The sequence below is a fragment of the Phaenicophaeus curvirostris genome, chromosome 12 (assembly GCF_032191515.1).
Source record: "Phaenicophaeus curvirostris isolate KB17595 chromosome 12, BPBGC_Pcur_1.0, whole genome shotgun sequence".
Classification (NCBI taxonomy): Eukaryota; Metazoa; Chordata; class Aves; order Cuculiformes; family Cuculidae; genus Phaenicophaeus; species Phaenicophaeus curvirostris.
In genome coordinates this window covers 967,177-987,128 of record NC_091403.1, presented here as the reverse complement: position 1 = coordinate 987,128, position 19,952 = coordinate 967,177, and the positions used below count along the sequence as shown (strand labels likewise).

General features: G+C 39.4%; 1 protein-coding gene across 1 annotated transcript in view; it reads left to right on the top strand.

Annotated features, from left to right (window-relative positions):
* THSD4 (thrombospondin type 1 domain containing 4) overlaps nucleotides 1-19,952 on the top strand; it is a 204,589-nt gene that overhangs the window by 136,149 nt on the left and 48,488 nt on the right. The gene's annotated exons all lie outside the window — the stretch shown is intronic.

Genomic DNA, 19,952 nt, shown 5'->3' with positions numbered 1-19,952 from the left:
TTTGCCTGTTGTAAAGGAAAATACATAATCTCATTGACTGAATTACTGGCTATTCCTTTAATTGAATTGGTCCTAGAATGCTGCACAGACTATGGATTGATTTTCCATTTGGGTACTGACAATTTCTTTGGCAGTTGGAGGAATAATGTAGGGTGGAATTTAAGCCCCTTCTATTCTTTATATAGAATACATTTTCTGAAACAAGTTTTTTTTAAGCAAAGGGAGTTCCCACAATATTTGCAGCGAATTATATTAACTCCCATGTAAGTAAAGCCAGTCTTGATTCTGTATTTCCCTTTTCTCTTAATTTAAAATAAAAAAATACAAGATGCAGCTTAGTGCTCTTTCTTCTTGGCAAAAGGGTTCGCATTTAGGAATTTGTAATCTCGTGTCTTAAGACTAAGATACTTATTTTCAGTAAGACTGTTTTTTCCCCATTTCCTAGAGGTCTTTGCCTCCTAGGTTTTTGGATGGTTTTACACATCAAAAATCTCTTTGTTCTTCATACCTGTTAAGTCTCGTGTCTTTACAATTGGCCAGTGATTATATTGTGGTGAACATTACAGTAGTTGTTTAGGAAAATCAGGATTAAAAAGTGTTTATAAGGAATTGAATATTATTTCAAATTCAGAGAGACGTTGTAGGCAAGTTAAAATCGGATCAGGATACAGAAACTAAATTCTCTCATTAATTTTAAGTGCCATAAAAGCTTAAATGATTAGTTGTGCTCAAAATGGCTTTTAGTTCTCTTTTGAGGAACAGTATAAAAATGATTCCAGAGCTTTTAAGCTCTTCCAGAGCTGTGGCCTTCTAGAAGACGGCGCAAGCAGAACAGTCTTGGACAGGAGAACGGTTGTCTGGGGTGTCTGGCAGGATGTCAGGGAATTTTCACTGAATGACATTTGTATTTACCTTGGGCAGCTGGAACTCCTGTAGCACCCCAAGTGCCTGCTGGTTGCACAGGACCCGCTCAATAAATCACAGTCCAGAGGCACTGGGAAGTGTAGCTAGGTGGTACATGCATCTCATTAGCTGTTACTGAATAATATTATGCAGGAGTGATACAGTTTTTCCACAGAGGTTGCCTGATGGAGAATTATTTTTTTTTTTTTTCAGTAAATGAAGTAGCAGAATTACTGTTGAGTTTGGTCCCCAGATAATGTATCCCTCCCACCGCCACCATGAATAAACAAATACTTGAATGTTCAAGTGGAGAGACAAAGTTGGAGAAAAGCATGCAAAAGTGAAAAAGGAATGCTACTCAAATCCTTCACAGCAGCCAGCAAAGAAATTATTTTGCCTTCAAGCCATGGTAGATACAATAGAGCTAAGTGAAAGAAATCAACAGTTTTCTATTTGAAAAGCACTCACTGGCACAGTAATAAATTTTAAAAAGGCAGAATTAAATGGAAGAAAATCCTCAGTTTAGGGCCAGAGGAAAATTTGTATTTATTTCCAACAGGAGCCTAAACGTGGATCTGCCTTGGATAGAAATTTGGCTTGCGATAATGTTCTTTATCATGCACTTGTAGTAGAGAGAATAAGCCTAAAGAGATAGAGTCCTAGAAGGGTTGTTTTTGTGATTTTGCTAGGGATCAAGGATGGGCAAACAACATGGTTAATCCTAACTGTCATGTCTTGGCACAAACGGCCTATATTAATTAAATTACATCAGTGAGTTCACTAGTAGTTTGGAGTGAGAGATTTAGAAATGTCTAATATACGACTGAAACAGAGGTTGGGTGTACCTGGTGCCATACAGCGAGTGAGAATATCACAGAGTCCCCGAGGCCAAGCTAATGTACTCACAGATGGATTCTGCATTCTGGGATGGAAGAGCTGGGATAAAGATGCTTGTGCTTTGCTGTTAGTGAAATAAATATAACAGATTCTAGCTTTTTGTGTAGAAGTCAAGCGAGGAAAATACCTTTTCACTAAGATGTGTAGCATTTTCTTACCAAGAAAGAATGTTTTCTTACCTGCTGGTGGTGCCACCTCACCTAATTAGCATGGGTGCCACGCTGGGGAATGTCTCTGCACCTCTAGCTCTTGAAGTCTGACCTTGGGAATTAATATGGATTTCTAGGGGATGGGAATAAAGAGAGTTCGGGAGCGTATTGGAAGGTATACTTTGATATTGTCATTTTTCTGTGTTTGGAACAGTCGTATGAGCTTTCTTTGTTTTTTTAAAGAAGGAAAGCTGCAAACCCCTGCTCCCCCAAGAGATTGCATTGTGGAATCACCTTGACTCTCGTAGAGGCCAGCAAGTGTTTGAAAAAAGACAAAAAAAGGCACTGGATATCAGCTGTTTACTGAACAGCTGAAGCGTTCCTTGGCTACGGTTTCTGTGGATTCTGGCTGTTTTCTCCTCACCCTCTCCTCTTTAGTCCCTGTGCTTCACCTAAGCTGTGCTCCAGCTTCTCTTTTTGTCCTTATCACCCACTGCCTCTTCCTCGGCCACACATGGTAAAATACAGTTTCTGAGCTGCTTTTACTGCTCTGGTGACAGCACTTTCCTTCATGACAGTAGCAATTGCAGCCCAAGTCTTGAACTTAATTGAAACTCTAGAGTGTGCGCAGTGTGGCTGGGGCACTTTTTTAGTATTCTGGTGCCCAATTCTTCACAAACCTGTGTTGACTAAATGCCATGGTGATACTCGACGACTTAAATCTTGACTAGACATGGACATTGTCTCATGAGAAGAGAAAAGAGCACATCCTTCATACTGTCTCAGCCTCCTTGCCAATTTTGAGCCCCTGGTCTTAAGCAAAAGAAGCACAAGAGTTTCTGAGTAAACCAGTTATAAGTTCTTTTAAAGGTATTTACAAGTCACAAAATTTTGTGTAATCCTAGTTTTCGGAAAAAACAAAATTATTTTTACTGGCTTTTATTTCTTTGAAATGAAACATTCAGCTTGTTTCAAGTACCTGGCAAGGAAGTTTTCAGTGTGGGTTGTTAAGTTTTGGCAGTTACAACCAGCTAAAAGCAATGGGGATATCATTGGAAAGCATTTGAAAATATTAGCCATTACTATAGTTACCAGCTCTGCCTCTGTGTGTCTCTCTTTTTTTTTTAAAGCTAAATTTTACCTTGAAAGATTGCTGGGGATGAGATTGCATCAGTGGGAGTAGTCTCAAAAGTGGGGACACCAGGCAAGGCAGAAGCCAAGCAACATTGAGCGTAGCCAGGTGAGGAAAGGTTAAAGTGGCAGTTGGGTTCGTAGGAGAGCCCCTACGCCTCGAGTTCCCGGGGGTAGCTGCTGTTTGGGCCACGCACTCAGCTTTCAGTAGCACAATTCCAGGTGTAACAGGCACAATTAAGCCCACAGAGGAAAAAAAAAACCCAAACACTTGTTTTTGAATTTCAAATTTTATTAGAATTAAAGGAATTAATTAAAGCTGTCCCAGGAGATAATAAAGAACCACTGGTTTCTGTGCTGCTTTTTTGTGAGCAGCATAATGGATAACAAGAAATACATGCAGTTGAAAGGGAGGGCTGGTGAGTAAGTGTTTATTGCACACATATATTCTGGCTAAGTTAGCTGCTTTTTCAAGATCAGACATCTGTCCTTAAAATATTTTGCTGCTTGGAGGATTTTCTTTACCTTGAAATAAAGCCAAGTTTTTCCTTCATAAAGGAGAACACTTGAATAAACATAACCCTAGTATAAAGCCAGTTGGGACTAGCCTACTGGCGATGGCCAGAGTTCATTTCACATTGGGAATTATTAGAAAGACAGTGAATCTAGCTTCCCCCATCTCAAAAGTAGCTCATAGCATCTCTGTTCTCAACTTCTGTATTATAAAGCAGCACGGGAGAGAGAAGTTTACTGGAATATTACTCTAGGCCACTCATCTATGGTCCGGTATTTTTCAGAAAATATTAAGTATTTCTTTCTTTTAACTTTGAAATTGCAAACCATGTGAGTATGTGTGAAATACAGTATAACCCATAGGAACAGTTACTTACATGTAACCAGCAGGTACAACCTGTAAAGTTCCTGTTACAGGACAGAGGCAGTTGAGAGGTCTGAGTGGCTTCGAAAGCTGAGGTTCGTGTATTCTGGGGAGCGGTGTTGGCACGTGATGGTACTCAGCTACGAATTGGATTCTGAGGAAGTTTTTTTTTCCATGCAAAAGAGCTTTTACAAGTTGGATTCTCTATATGTTAGACCAGGTCACAAGAGTTGTAGTGCTAGTAACTGCTGAAGCTAGTTATTCAATTCCTTTGTCCTCAGTTTACCTGTCTATAAACTGTAAGCAGTGTAGTATCTGCCTCAGGGATCTTAGGTTTCTACAATCCACTGAGAACTGGATGAGGGAACCAAATTGTTACCTGTTAAACTGGAAACTTGCTGATTTAACAGACTATGTTAGTTTAACTTATTTTGTTCTTCTGAGAAAGATTGGAACAGGTCAGCAATGACTACGCGTTGCTTTTCCTCAAGGCATTTCATTTATAATCCAGATTCTACTGTTCTGGGAGACTTTTGGCGTTCCCTTATCTCTGCTTGTCAGTGTAGTAGACTCTGCTGAATCCTGAGGAATCGGCGCTGTTATAACACAGACTGCAAGAAATACTTAAATAAAAGAAAAACTAGCTATGAGCTTGCACACTAAACTCCAGGCTCACCTCTCATCTGAACCTCAACAATGTTGTTGGTTTTTTTTTATCTTAGCTTTTTGTTGCTTGTTCTTACCTATGCATTCCATCTGTGTATCTAAACATTCACTGATTAATGCCTCGTGACGGCTTTGTTTTAAAAGGAGTTTAAAACAAATACCTCAGTTTGATCATTACTAGTAATTTAATATTGCTGCCCTAAGCACTCGTGCTATAGACGCACTCCAGCAAGAGTGTGGAGACACTTCATATATTCTGTTTGACCCTTAAAAAGAGCAAGTGGATGAGAAATTACTGTTGCACTATGAGACAATGAGAGACTTCAGGAGGGCTTGTCTTGATTCACAATCTTTATGTAATTTTCAATGTAGACAGTTCAGATTTCTTTGAGGAAACACTTAACAGCTTCAAAACAAGAAATCTTTGCAGACTAACTTGCCTTTGCACAATTTTTCTCTTTTTTTTTTTTTTGGATGTCTTGGTTGAAATTTTCAAAGGTGTTAAAAAGCTTACAAAGGCATATGGGGCATCTGTTGGAGTTGTTAAACTTGCTGAGATAATGATGGATGAAGCATATGCAAACCGGTCCCCCTGCTGCCTCGATCCTGGAAACTGATCCACATAGTGAGAAGTCTGCACAAATCTAATTGCAGGATCGGGATGAAAAAACAAATAATAATCTTTTTATCTGTTATCTACTCAGTCTGAACCCATTTTTTTGTCACTGTTCATGTACAAACTGCGAGTTTGTGTTCACATAGTTGGTGTGTGTGGTTTTGGCATATTGGACTGGGTGTGTGTCAGCTTTAGGGGGCTTAGCCAGCTCCAGGTGTAAAATTGGGCACACGTTTCTGTAGATTGACCTGTTAAAAATCTGTGATGAGGATTTTTAATGTGGTCCCAAGAGTCACAGTGGTAGAAATCTAGTATTAAGAGAAGGGGCATAGGATCACGTGCACTGGCTCACAAGTAGTATTTGTAAATTAAACAGAAAAAGAATGTGTACGTATAATGCAGCTTTTCCAACAACAAGCTAACCTTGATTAGTCTAGGAAATGGAATTTCAAACAGATCTTGATAGGTTCATTTGCCTTGGACATGGATATTTACAAACAAACATGTTGCATTTTCTAAAATAATTGATGATGGAAGGAATGCGAACATGACTTTAACGTGTTAGACTAGAATATGCAGCAGTATTTCTTTATAATATCTATACACATATGTATATTCTTGTTACTCTCTCTGCACTTTTCCAGTACTTAATTAAATGCACTTGATGGAGTGAATTTGTGGCAGTTTCCATGCCATTGACCCTTAAATGATATCAAGCTGGTGGCAACCTAGCAGCACAGCACTATTAGTGCCATATTGTGGTTAGACTAGAATGAATGTTCATATACAGCCTTTGGCAATTCCTTACAGGGACTAATTTCACTGTAGCACAATCTTCAGTTGTGTTTTGATTAGAAAGCCTTTCCTAACGTGTTCTTGTTATACAACCAGACAAGCACTGTTTTATATGGGTAGAATTTATTCAAACAACAGTCTCTTTTCTGCATGGTCCTTCAGATCATAGAATGATAGAACAGTTTGGGTTGGAAAGGACCTTAAAGATCACCTAGTTCTAACCTCAAGCTAGCCAGTCATCAGTATCAGCTTTCTAAGGTCACATCTCTGCACTCTCCACCACAAAACGTGCACAGATACAACTTGGAGTGTAATGTGGAGCCTGACCAAGTGTATTCCATTCATTTTCTTAAGATTTTATTTAGGATGTGGTCTTCAAAACCTCCTGCTGATAGCCTGAAAAAGAACGGGAAGGAGAAAGGAAAGGGTGCAACTTGGTATCTCATTTATTCAGAGATTTATGGTTTGTACGTAGAAGGAAAACCACAATATCATTGTACAGGCTTCTTAGATCTGCAACCTGTATGTTAACTGATTGTACTAGATTGTACATGTAGGAGAGTAGTGCTGAGGTAATGTTGATAAATCTTAATGTAGTTATTTTTTGTTCTTTTTTTTTTTTTTACTCCTGTTGAAAGTATTACTGATTTGATTCCAGCCAGAACGTAAGTGGCTTCCAGATAGTTTTCAACAGTGGGAAGGTGACAGATACAGTGACTGCCTGCCAGCGGAATATAAACCTTGTCATAGTAGTTGAATGAAGCACTTTCTGAATTTGAAAATTATATATAAAATAGTTCCTCATGGAGAGCTCTTGCTTTGCAGGTCTGGGGAGAGGAGGGAGTGTCTACGTGACACAACAAAGAAGCTACCCTTTTTAGTATCGTGAGAAAAAGCACTTAGAAATACAACAAAAAAACCCCAGGATTCAAGTAGTCAAAATTAACTGCTGCATTTCCATTTGTATTTTGTCTTCTTGTTCATCTACTTAGTTTTAAAACTTGCTACGTGATCCCTTCTTATGTGTTCAGCGAGGCACAGAGTGACAGTAATAGTAGCTCTTTTTTTTAACTTTCGAGTCTGACAAACAAAACTGCTGTGTCTGAATAAATTGATGTCTTCCTTGTCTGAATGCCTTGTGCGATCTGCTCCAGGAGTAGGCCAGTGGCCATCGTTCAGTTATCGGTACTCGTACTGTGAATTCCACCTCATGTAATGTGTTTACAGGAACCGTCCGCAAGTTAAATGTGTTTGTATCCTTGCAGCAGAATTTGAGTAGAGTAGTGATGGAGATACAAAGGGTGTAGCAAGTACATAGTGCTGACCATGGGCAACGAGAAATAAAAGTCAAGTTCCTGAATTGTGACCTTTGTTGCATATGGTGGTTTAGTGTTTGATAGGAATGGTTGGACTCGATGATCCGGTGGGTCTCTTCCAACCTGGTTATTCTATGATTCTATATGTTTCCATGTCTCATAATCTTGGAGACAGTACTGCATTCCTTTTAACTGCTCTTCTGTTTTACAGTAAGATATATTTGTATTTGAAGTTCAGATTGTTTGATATAGCAAAACTTAGATCTGAGTCTTTGAACAGCTCTTGAGTCCACACTAAGGAGGTTCTCAGTAGTTCTCAGTTGCCTTGATTTACCTAGCTTGATTCTCACTTTTTCACTAACAACCAGAGGAAAATGAAACGAAGAATAATTTGAGGTCACATTTGTGATCTCAAATTGTCCATTATAATTTCAAGTCTGGATCCTCATTCAGGCGTAGTTTGTTACTGTGTGCTGCAGCCTGTGTACTCTTCAGCATGTGCAACTGGAGTAGAGAAGTTGAATGGAATTCTATAGCTCAAAAAATGGTTATTGTTTGTCTTTCCCGTAGTACAAAATTGTTCTGAGCTGCATGAATCTAAATGCACTTCTTTGAACCTAAGTGCTCTGGGAAAAGAGATAATTCCGCTACCTCAAAAATTAGAAAAGGATCCAAATGCTGTGGCTGGGACTTTTACAGGACATTCCAAATGGATGATGCTCCATGGAAAGGTTTCACCTTGTAAAACTGTCTGCAGTTTTCATATCTATTTTAACCTGTCAAGATATCGTAACAAAAAGAAAAACAATGTTGAGAAATAGTTCCACAGAAACAGGGAAACTGTTTTCTTTCTTAGTGGAAAAAAACCTATTTTTCACTGTGGTTTGGCTTAGGATTATACTCTTCAGCTCCGTTAAAGGCAAGTCACTCACAGAACAAAAGATAGCCTCAATTAAAAAAAGACACGATGATAGTAAACTAGTTTGCCATTTGGAAAAAAAAATTCAGACTTGCACAGTTGTTTTTATGAAAATGTCAGTCACTTTAAAATAGTAAAAAAAGCTAATCAGATGTTAGGAATTAGGACAGCAATGGAAAGCAGAGTAGTTTGTTCTATGTGTGGCTCTGTGTGTAAGTATGTATAGACAGACAGACAGACAGACATGTGCATCTCAAATGTGTGGGGCTCCCCACCTCAAACCCGGCCGGTTAGAGCTCCAGCAGGTGCAGTTAAGCCAACAGACGTGACAGGGGAGTGGAACAGCACGAGCAGTGATTCATTAGCCTGAGCATTTCAGTCTGGAAAAAAGATTACTTGGGTGAGAATGATTGAGTGAAGTCCATAAAACTTGAGAGTTCATGGAGAACGTGAAGAGGAAATGATTGTCATTGTCTTTCTTGATACAAGAGCTATAGGGCATTGGCAGAAAGAACCTAGTGTTGGTCTCAAATTAAAAAGATGTAGCGTGGAGTTACACATTGGAACTCACTGATGTAGGAATGAGGGCAGCTAATGTTTAGAAAGGAAGCTAAGCATGTTCAAGAACGGACTACTAAATGGTATGCAATGAATCTGACTTAGGAAGTCTTTGTGCCTGAAATAAAAATCGAAGCCTGGAGAAATAGACTGTCAAAATAGCATCGTTTTTCTGAGTTTTAGGATCTCTCTTATGCATCCTTTGTTGATGCCTTTAAATAATAGACTTTTGATTTGACTTGGTGTGGCTTTCTTGTGTTTCTCTGTTCTCATACCGTGCCTGAAGAGATTTGGTCATTGAGTCTAATAATTCAAAGAGCCTGATCATTCGTTGCCTTGAGATTCTACCGAAGCTCTTCTTACTCAGACTTTGTTTGCTAACCTGAGTATTTTCACATTAGCAAGAAAATACTACCCAGAAACTTGTAGCGCAAATTAAGAATGAAGTAATTATTGACATGATGGTGAAGTTGAACATACTCTTCTGAGGCAGGCACTAGGCCCCATTTTTTCCCTAGTTTGTGTGCCAATCAAAACAAAGAAATGCATACAGTTTTCCATTACTTGAGGACCTTGCTGCTGATGTTTTGCACATTTCCTCTCTGATTAACAGAAATAAAAATATTTGAAAGTCGGCAGCATTGGAACATGTCAAGACACCAAATACAGATTTTTGCTTTTGGGTTTTATTTTGTTTTGAAGAGCGTTGGTGTGGTGACAGTAAAAACTCGTTAGGGCCACATGAGAGCCTGAAGAGCAGTGATCTACAGCTCTGTGGAGTCTTCCACAATGAAGTTAGCTCATAGGAAATGGGTATTCCTATTTCTGCTACTTGTGATGCAGACACACACTTAGAAGGAGCTGGTTTATGTCATCCCATCCTCTACTTTTGTGGTCTCCTCCCTTTTGGAATCACACACCTTCTTCCCCTACAGCATTGGTGTACAGCCAAAAATCCAGATGGCTGAATATTAAATGGGCTCTGTACTTAACTCGTGTAACAGAGCCAGGGTGCATTGCCTCCTTTCCTGAATTCTGGTCAACAGGAATATGTAAAGCTCCAGAAACTAGATTCCACTTGTCTTGCAGGGGATTTGCAATAAAGTTCCTGTTTTAAGGGCTGTTATTTTCTGTAGGACAGGCAGAATTTTAGTATTTCAGTACTGCAAGGTCAAAAAGAGCTTTGCAGGGATAAAATCTGGTTTGTTCCGTTTAGTAAAAAGCAAATTCAAATTTCAAATTAGTTTTTTTCAAGTATCTCAAGTTATAGCTCTCTTAAGTATATAGTTTCTTCAAAAAGAGAAGGTGTTCATTTATGTGCAAAATCACTCATGTTGTTTAAGGGAATGTTGATTGGGATGATACTTTATAGCTCTTCTGAGAAAACAGAACTCTGTTGAATGGAAGTTCCACTCGTGGCTGTGACTTTGGAGATACCTACTGCGTTGTGCAGTGGCTGCTCTGCCACGCCTCATTTTTCAGAAGGAATAGATTGTAGTTTTCCATCATTCAAATGGAAAATTTACCAGTCTATTTTTCTCTCTCCTGTTCCTACATGGCAGGGTAAGACCAGCATCATAGAGGTCATTGCACCATAGACCCTTTCTACAGGCGATCAAACGCTTGCCTTGGAAGCAGAGACTGTCACTGCTGTGTCGGTAGAGGCAGACGTTTGCCTCTCAGTGCTCAGGATGCTATTTTAAACTTAGGTCATAACTGAGACTATTTGTGTTCCTCGGCTCTCTTCCTGATGTTCTCTTCAAATGTTGTTACTGTTTGTTTACGCTCTTTACGATGTTCATGGACCAGAACCTTATAATGGTAGATGTTGTAAGAGTTCAGGAGAAAACTTAGATGGAATCTGTTTAGGGCAGCAAGGAGCAGGTAGGTTATACTGGGGAAACAGCTGTATCTTTGGATGGGTTATGCGGTGTTTTACACTTGTTTTCTGCAGCATCAAGCTTTCGAGGAGAACTGTGGAGACCTTTCATTTAATCCTGCAATGGGCACAGTGCTACTTGCCAACAATAATACTGAGATCTGATCAAGGCAGTGCTGACACGCGTGAGCTTTAGCCACTGAGATAAGAGGTATTTTAAAAAGGAATAGAGTTAACATCAATGACATAAATTGTATTCTTCTGTTTAACTGTTTCTTGTCATTGGCAACAAGGTCAAATTAGTCTACATTTTAAAAACTATTCCATGATTTTTCAGATTTTTCTTTTCATTAAACTGGTGCCTATCTAGATCCTATGAATGTAATTCGGATTCTTAAGGTTGTCAAGTATGAATAGTTTGTTTCTTGCTGCTGTCTGAAATTTGTCTGACAAAATGAATTTCAAAATAAAGCCCACATAGGTAATGAAAACAGCTATTGTGCAGGTAGGAAATCTGTGATTAATTAAGTGGGCGACATCTGGATGTGACCACAATCTATTTGTGAAGGGCTGTAAATGACATCAAAGATTTGTGAGTGTTAGGTCTGTGGACAGCAGGAAATATTTGAAAGCCAAAGTAGGATCAAATGTTTGGGTAAAAATTATAGTTATAGCTAACCACAAATCAAGTGAGAGCCATTAGAATGCTGTTTGTTATCCTGTGGTTGAATGTAAATTCTCAACGTTACCCCTTTGATTTGTAAAGCAAATGAGAGTTAGGCTGCGACCTGGAAGACACCGAGATGCTAGGGTAGGGCGAGCAGGCAGTGCTGCCTTTGTTGTGCTCTGCCCTTGGAAGTTTTCTGAAGGTACTTCTTACCCTACAAGCTTGGGGATGGTTCCTCACTGTTGAACACCCTGTTTATTTTGTTTCTGCTGAAGGATGCAGCCTTCAAGAAAGCTGGGGAGGGACGTTATACAAGGGCATGGAGTGATGGGATGAGCCGATCCTGTATTTGTGCTTGGGATTTCTCTGATCCACATGTGTGACCTTAAACTTGACCAAATGTGATCGAAATTTGTTAGTAAACATTGGATTGTGAAGGCCGTAGGATTGACATAATTCTGCCTTGTCAAATCTGTAGAGGCCGACTCCTGTGACTTGGCCAATCTCCAGCTGGTGTCAGCTTTGAAGTCAATGAAGATTCCTTCTGAGGGAAGACAGCAGGCTTTGGATTAAAATATTTATTTATGATTGATAAATGAAGTCCACCTGGTACCCAGACAAGGACAGCAGATGATGCAAGGATAATAATTTTAAGAATTTCTCCTTCATTCCAGTTTTGCATAATATTTTATTTCAGATTAAAGTACCTCCCAAACAACAAAAAATATTCTAATTGACTGATAAATTTTACCAATAATAGAATAGCAATAATTGTTGCTCATGCTACTCTTTAGTAGAAGCTGATTTGAAAAGAAGAACGATACATACTTTGTGCTTAGGTGTAAAAAATTATCTTCTTTTTTGTGTGGACCTTCTGTGTTTCGATTTCAGAAGGATTTTAGGTGCCACCTTGTGGACAACATTATTACTCTGGTATCTTCTAAACAGGACACAAATTGGTGAGGTAGGATTACTATCACAATTTTAATCACTATTAAAACTTCACTAAATTTAGTTTCAGGTTCTGTGATAGGAATTAGTTGTGGGTTTGGGGGGGATTGGAGGATTTCAGTGTATTAAACTTTCCAGTTTTGTTAATTGATATTCTGAGACTTCACCTCTTAATTAGTTTATGGGTGTTCTATAAGAAATCTCTGGAGTCAGTTGGCTCCAGCAGCTGTGGATAAGCCACGCTCTACTGGTCTTACAGCTTCCTGATTGTTGCAATTCTTACTGACGTACCTCTGTTGATCACTCTCTGATCCCCAGTGCTGCCTTGGGTGGATCACAGCTCTGGTTCCAATGGCAATTTGTTACACGATACATAGAACTTTACTCTGGACTGTAATTTGCAGAAACCCAGGTCCTTTAATTAGTATGTTTGCCTTGTTCTCAGCTCCCCAAGCTCTAGATTCTCCTCAGATTCCCTCTAACGGTCATCAGGGAGCCCCATGATGTTTGAGAGGGACCCAAGCCTTTGCTCCCCATAGTGTCAAGCAGTGCAGCCTTTTGTTTAGTAACTTAAAACCTTGCAAGGATAATTTTTTTTTGTCAAATCTTTTAACATACCAAGATTAAGAAGGAAAAACAATGTTTCCCCTTAACTTTAGAAAGAACGTAGGAACACATACACTTTACATTTATTTTCTTTTATCACACTTTACCGAGAGCTTCACACCTGTCTGGGTTTTGAACTGCTGTTGGTTGCAGTGTTTTGTTGTGACTTTACAGTAAAATCTGTGTAACAACTGCACACTGCAAACTCCCCCTGATTACGGGGAAAGTTCGTTGTGCATTTTCTGCTTACTTTGATTCAGAGTTATCTAAGCAATATTAATGTGCTTATTTTGGGCTTCTTTTTTTACATTCAGTAAGCAAACTGCTCAAAGCAGGAGATCTCTTTCTCCTTTGACTGGAACATGGGGTAGTGGGGTCGTTTGACACCCAGAGGAAAAGGAAATACTAATTTGGTCAGTCTTGCCTACAGTGTCAGGAGCAGTGAGGGCTCGCTGACCCGCAGGAGATGATGAACCCCGGAGCTGAGAATCAAACCAGGCAGACAGTGACCTTACCCAGAAGGGTGCATGTCTGCAGGTCCAGAGCAAGTAGGGCACGTCTGCTGACGATTGTCTGCTGAAAACTGAGTCAGCAGGTCAGGACTGGGGTCAGAATGGTACAAAAATGCATGTGAAAGCTCCTCCAATTTACTCAAGGAAAGCAAAGCCAACCTCTGAGACAGTAACATTGGCATGGGTCTTGAAAGCTTTGAAGGCAAGATCTTAATGAGGGGACTAGTCCATAAGAGAACTCCTAGAAAGGCAAATATTTGTAGCTTTAGCTTGAAGCCTGTGTAACAGGCAGGATAGAAAACACCACTGCTATTTGTACCCTAAATGCTTTGCTAAAAAGCTGGTAACAGTGTTTCCAGGTGTGAATTTAACATTGGGGTGAGTAAACCTGCTAGGTAAATTGAGATTTGTAAAATAAATCATCTGGTTCTGGCTGCAATGGCAATGATGATTTCCAGTGGGGAATGTGTGAAAGAGATTAAAGTGTCTGTGAAACAACCACTGAGTATAAAATGCTACTGGTGATAGGGTTAGAATTTTTTTCTTCATATCATCTAGCTTCTTGTAGTTGTCCTGGTGGGCTTGAGGTTTGCTTAATTTAAGATGAAATTAGAGGACTAAACAGTAGAATTGTAAACCAACCACAAAAATGAACAACATTATATTCTTTCAGAGTTCAAGACCTTTATAAGACTAGAGACAGACAAAGAATCCCCATGGAGACCTCCTAAGTTATTGTCTGAGGTGAAAGGGCTCTGAAAAGCAATTAATCATGCTGTATTGGTTGCACAATGAATCCCATAACTTCAAGCTTAAAAACCTCCATTCTTACAAAGGGCGATGAGGTAAACTGTGATTTCAGCAAGCTGTTCCTGCTGAATCTAGAATGATAAATTATACTTACTCCTGTATCTGTTGTAGATGGCATTTCACTAGGGACTAGAGCTAATTCCTAGGCCCACCTCCCAGTGATTTCAAAGGGAGCCTTTCCACTGGTTACAGTGGGATCTGTATCAAGAGTAACTAATGTAATATAAATGTGTTTTTTCATGAAGCAGATATTTTTGGGCAAATTTTGGAATGTCTGACCACTTACTGCACATATACTGTGCTTATTAAGCATGTGGATGGGGGACTTGGAAGTGATTCAGAAGAAAACGTACTTTATAATCCTTTCAAAGCTCCCTGCGTCTTCTTGGCTCAAGAATCCACGGCATTCACTCGGGTGAGTAGGTCTAGTCCGTGGTCACTGGAGTGAGACATTTTGGATGAAGGTAATGCACCATCTTTTAGCACGTTTGCACTACAAGGAAGCTGAAAAAAATCCATTGTCCTCTGTATTACACCATGAGGAAGTCTGGAATGTTCAGAGGGAGGAGAGTTGGACATTGAGTGCCACGGACCACTGGTGCGAAGATAAAACACCAACTTTTGGGGCTGAGCAGCTTTATGCTGTGACTGACTTCATCCCTGCATGTTTTTTGAATGAGAAGGAGAAAGACTGATCCGCTTAAGGAGTGAGGAGGAAAAGCAAAGAATCCCTGTAAAGGTGGAGGGCAGAATACTTTCTAAATGCATGATGGAGCAGACTTGTGTTTTCTGGCAGCTTCTCCAGAGTAAGACATCAGTGGAATACCATAGGAGTGAAATCCCAGATGTCTGGGAATTTCACAAGCTCTTTATGTTGTAACCCCAAATGTCCTTGTGTGAAAGTGGCTCAATAACAATAATTCATGCGATGTCATGAAGTTGCACATATAATTTTTAATTGTCAGCAGTTCATGCTATGCTACCTGTATACACATATTTCTTTTAAGAGCTCTTACTTCTGTTGTGTTCCTGTGCAAAGCCTTTTAAATTCTGAGGGACAGACCAACTGCCATCAAATGAGAACCACAGAAAAGACACAGGGCTCTGTTGCATCAGGTAGGTCCGAGAGGTGGAATTTTAGAATCACATGACAGCATTTTGGGGTTTAGCTTTTATGTAAAGCAGAGCTATCTGTTGAAACGAGCCAACAAGCTTATAGGTGTGAGAGAACAGAAAAGCTGGTTATTTCCCAAAGTCAATAAATAAAATGCAATCATGGCAAAGCAATAAAAGCTTTGCGGTATATGTTGTTAGAATCGCACAATAGTGGACACTGCAAAGTACAGTTGAATTCAGTCTTTTTAATTTCCTCTGTTGTGGGCTTTCCAAATAATGGCTGATAAAAAATAATTACAGCACCTCTATGTAATATCAAAATGCTGTTAAGTAGAAATGAAAGTTAGGATTTAATGAGACAATAAATGCCCTGCCTACCTTGAACAAAATGCACAAAGGAAGCAAATTGTATGTTTAGGAAAAGTAAATAACTTATAAATGGTTCCAGTGATCTGCTCAACCATTAAGGTGAGGAATGAAAATAAAACAAAGCCAAAAAATACCCAACAGCATTTGCGTCATCAGTACACTTAGTTGAGCAAATATCAAGAGAATTACATTCACAAAGAAGAAAGTGCAGTTTAATTAGCTGGAATCTGGGCTCTCTTTTACATTTTTCCTCTTTGTCCTCCCCCCCTTTACCTCAGACACCTCTGACCATTTGCAGTCAATTTGAACAGTGGGATCGGAGTATTTTCTGTAAACACAAATGACCATGTAGGTATTCAAAAACATTACTAAGCTTTGCTAACTAGATCAGCCTGTATTCTGGATCCATTTGAAATGAAGCACATGTTAACAACCAAAAGAAAACACTGTTGAGTCCTTAGTGCTTTCAAAAATGTAAGTAGTTTATAAATGAGCAGCATCAGGAGGGAGGTGATAATGGTAAAAGAAAGGAAGAGCAAAGATTGAATCGGTTCTGGCCCCTGATGCAGTGAGAAACAAGATGTTGCTTATAGCACAGGAAAAGAATAATACCAGAAGTATGTAATGGTATGTTCTCAGGATCAAGGGAGTGCCAAGAGGACGATCTCTACGCATGTTAGGCGACTGTTCCTCTGAAGGCCTCTTTCAGCTGTGAAGATCCCTACAGATTTCAATGGACTTATTTGGAATTTATATGGCATATTCTGAAGTTTAAATACTGGAGGGCGAGCTTCCTAGAAAGTATTTGTCAATGTTTTTTTCTGTAAGTTATAATAGAGAAATTTATATTGCTCATTGTATAAGCAGAAAATGCAAGTTATTACAAGAGCAATAGAAACACAGTTAAGCTGCTATTGAAGTGTCATCCCTAAAGGTCATTGTTCTACAACTGGAGTCTAGTTAATAAATGAGTTGATGCATAAACCAGAAAGAAATTAGTCTCACATTCCCGTAGCTGTGTTGGCGCTAAAGTCCTAGGGAAAATGAGACTTTTTTCCTGGTTTCTGCATCAACAGTTTCTAACTTGGTTCCACTGCAAAACAGTTTTCTTGAGGAGTGACACGTCAATAGCAGCTTTAGGTTTGGATACAGGAAGTGTAGTAAAACGGGAGTATAATGGAGATATGGTCTGGGACTTAAAGTCTCGAAGGAGTTCGGGGTTCTCCCACAGGCCTCTGGTGTGACTGCAGGATGCTCTAGCAATTTTATCCTTCCAGATGAAAAAACAACCTGGAAAGGTGGCTGCTTACGTCTTGTCTCCAACACCGAGGTGCCATGATGCCTGTGACCACAAGACCTGACTTGGGCATCTCTGGGTTAGCACAAAACCCTCCAATTTTTATTCTAAGGAATACAGAGGTTCTAATTGTATGTAGTTACTTCTCTGCATTTTAATAACTTAAAGATGGTACTATCAGATTCAAGGTATATTAAATATCTGCTGCTTATCCCGAAAGTGTCTCTTGAGGATCTGGAGCTTCTCCTCGGGCCAACTCAAATTCGAGCCTGTATTCTAGAAGTAAATACCATGCGGTTTGTCTGTGTGCTGTGTAGCTGCCAACCATTCCAACTACTTGTGCGCATGCATCACAAATTCCTACTCACCCCCAGGCTATACTTGGGCCATAACCAGTATGAAAGTTCCAGGACGCGAAATCTCTTCCTTGGCTTCCTGATGAAGTGCTTTGTACATTGTCACAAAACAGAGGCTGATTTCTCTTACGGATAACTTGTTTTTTAAAGAAATGGTTACAAAAGTATAGAGCAGCGTTGTTTTTGTAAAACTCCAGTTATATTCCTGGTCAGTGGAGAAGTCTCTAAGTGAGCATCTCCGCTGCTGGGAGGCTGGTTCGTATGTTGTGCAGTTACCAAGCGTCCGGGGGGCAACACTAAATTTCTGATGTGTGAGTTCAGTTGTGTCCGTTTCATTACTGGGTGAATTATCAAGATAATGTCTTCCCATTTCTGTTTGAAAGGCTTGGGAAATGATACCTCCAGACTGTATATGGAGAAGACGTCTGACGTGACAAGAAAGGTTCAGTCTGCCTTAGAAATTTGGCTTTAATATAGGAAGCTGTTTATTAAAATGGACATGAAAGAAGGTCAGAGGTAATGCTCTTAACAGCAGGACCACGAACAATGTAGAGCAGGGGTTAATTAAAAAGTTACAGCTCCAGCATTTGGTGGAAGATAGTCTAGTCTCTGCATGCTTCTTTCTATAGAATATAACGACAGTAGGCCAAGAGCTGTAAGGTACTCCAGGCTTCTTGTTCTGTACTAGTGAAAACAATCCTATAGACCATATAGGAAAATGAAAGGAAAATAGTTTCTAGGAGAAGGGAAGAGAAGTGGGAGAACTGAGAGTCTCATGTCAGATACCATAGTGGTGTTGGATTTACTGTTCCCATGCTGTTTGTAGGGCACGATCTCCTTGACAATAACAACCAGTAATGCTACTCAATAAACTGCAACTGCAGAAATCATCAGATGTCTCACTGCTGCTCCGTTATGGGTCAGTGCCTCCTCTTAGGAAGGAAGGAAACCAGCCTTTATAGCCTGTAGTGCAGATATGACAGGATAAGGATTGTTTGGAGGCAGACATATAGCTGTGTTTTGTCTATTTTCTACATATTTTGTGTATTTCCATTTATTGCTTGGATGGATGAAGAGCACAGGCATATTTGATAATACTGGGGAGGTGACATATATGGTAGTACTTGCTTTATGATTTATCAGCTAGTATTCCTACATCAAAACCCTCAAATATCAGTCTGGTAAAATTATAAAATACTGTACCAAATCTCTTTGAAAGGCTTCAGGATGTGGGCAGTCTACTTTATTTCTTGCAGTCACTGTTAGGAGAGTATGTGCCCTCTGTTTTGAATTTCTCTGGGGTCACGTATGCTGGTTAGGATCTTAATACCTGCTTGTTAATTTAAAGTCCTTCCAAGATACCTGTAAAAAGTGTATTTTACCTTCTGGGGAAACAGAATAACCTACAGGTTTTCTTGTCCTGATGTATTTTTCTCATCTAAACCGCAGAGTATTTTTACCAACTTCTGCTCAGGTACCTGGATACATACAAGGCAAAGAGACTCTAATCAGCTAATGTGAGATTTGGAGGATCTTCCTTTTCTTGTTCCCGAAATGCAGCAAATAATTAATCCTTAGCATTAGATCCAGGATTTTTTATGAAATATTTCCTGTCCGTATAATATTTAATAATTCATGTAATCCTGTTTCTCTATAAAAGCTACATGGTATTAAACAGCTTAAATACTAACGTATTCAAAATATGTTTATGAATAATTTGATCTTTTATAGAAGGGAATAAAGGTAAATATTTTAACTGCAGGTTAGACTACTGGAAAGATACTGTCAGCTAGCAAAGGAAGTTTCAAACATCTTGGTATCTCATTATTTTTGTTGAATTCACTATCAAAGGATGTTGAACTGCTTTAGAAGGATGACCAGCAGTCTGAGAAGGAAGATATGACTGGTTCTGGTACTGTTACGTTATACCACGCAATAAGAGTCACATACCAAATTTTTCAGAATGTGGAGGTGAGAAACAGTAATTTAAAATTAAAAGCATCTTGTAGCTAACCCCCAGAAATCACTCACAGTGCTAATAGTTAATCTCAATACTTCTGTTTATTCCACAGAGCAAATGAAAGAATGTATGGTCTTCGGTGGCAAAATCAGTGATCCCAAGTAGGGGGAGACGTAGTATTTCTCAAGCAGAACAGCAGATGCGATGGCTCCCATGAGGAGCTGTTTCATAGGACAGTAGCATCTGGAACTCAATGAGCAGCAGCCTCACCAGTTTGTAAACTAGAATTTACTAACGGTGTAGAGTGTTGAGGCAAACCTCCTGTGCAGCGAGGTATTCTTCTGCTACCCACTTGCTTTTCACGGTGTTTTAGGTCATGCGCCTTGCTGAATTACTCTTCTTTCATTACCCCGCCTGACATTTCTTTAGCAGCTAGATCAGCTGTGACACCTCTGGAACTGTCCCTGACCCCGTTTTTAAAGTTTTTGACTTCTAGTAAACATTTTATTCTTCTGCCTTCTAGTCCCATAGATGTCTGGGCTCCAAATTACTTAGGTATTGCAATTTTTAACTAACTATCTGTCAAAATAACTAATTTTTTA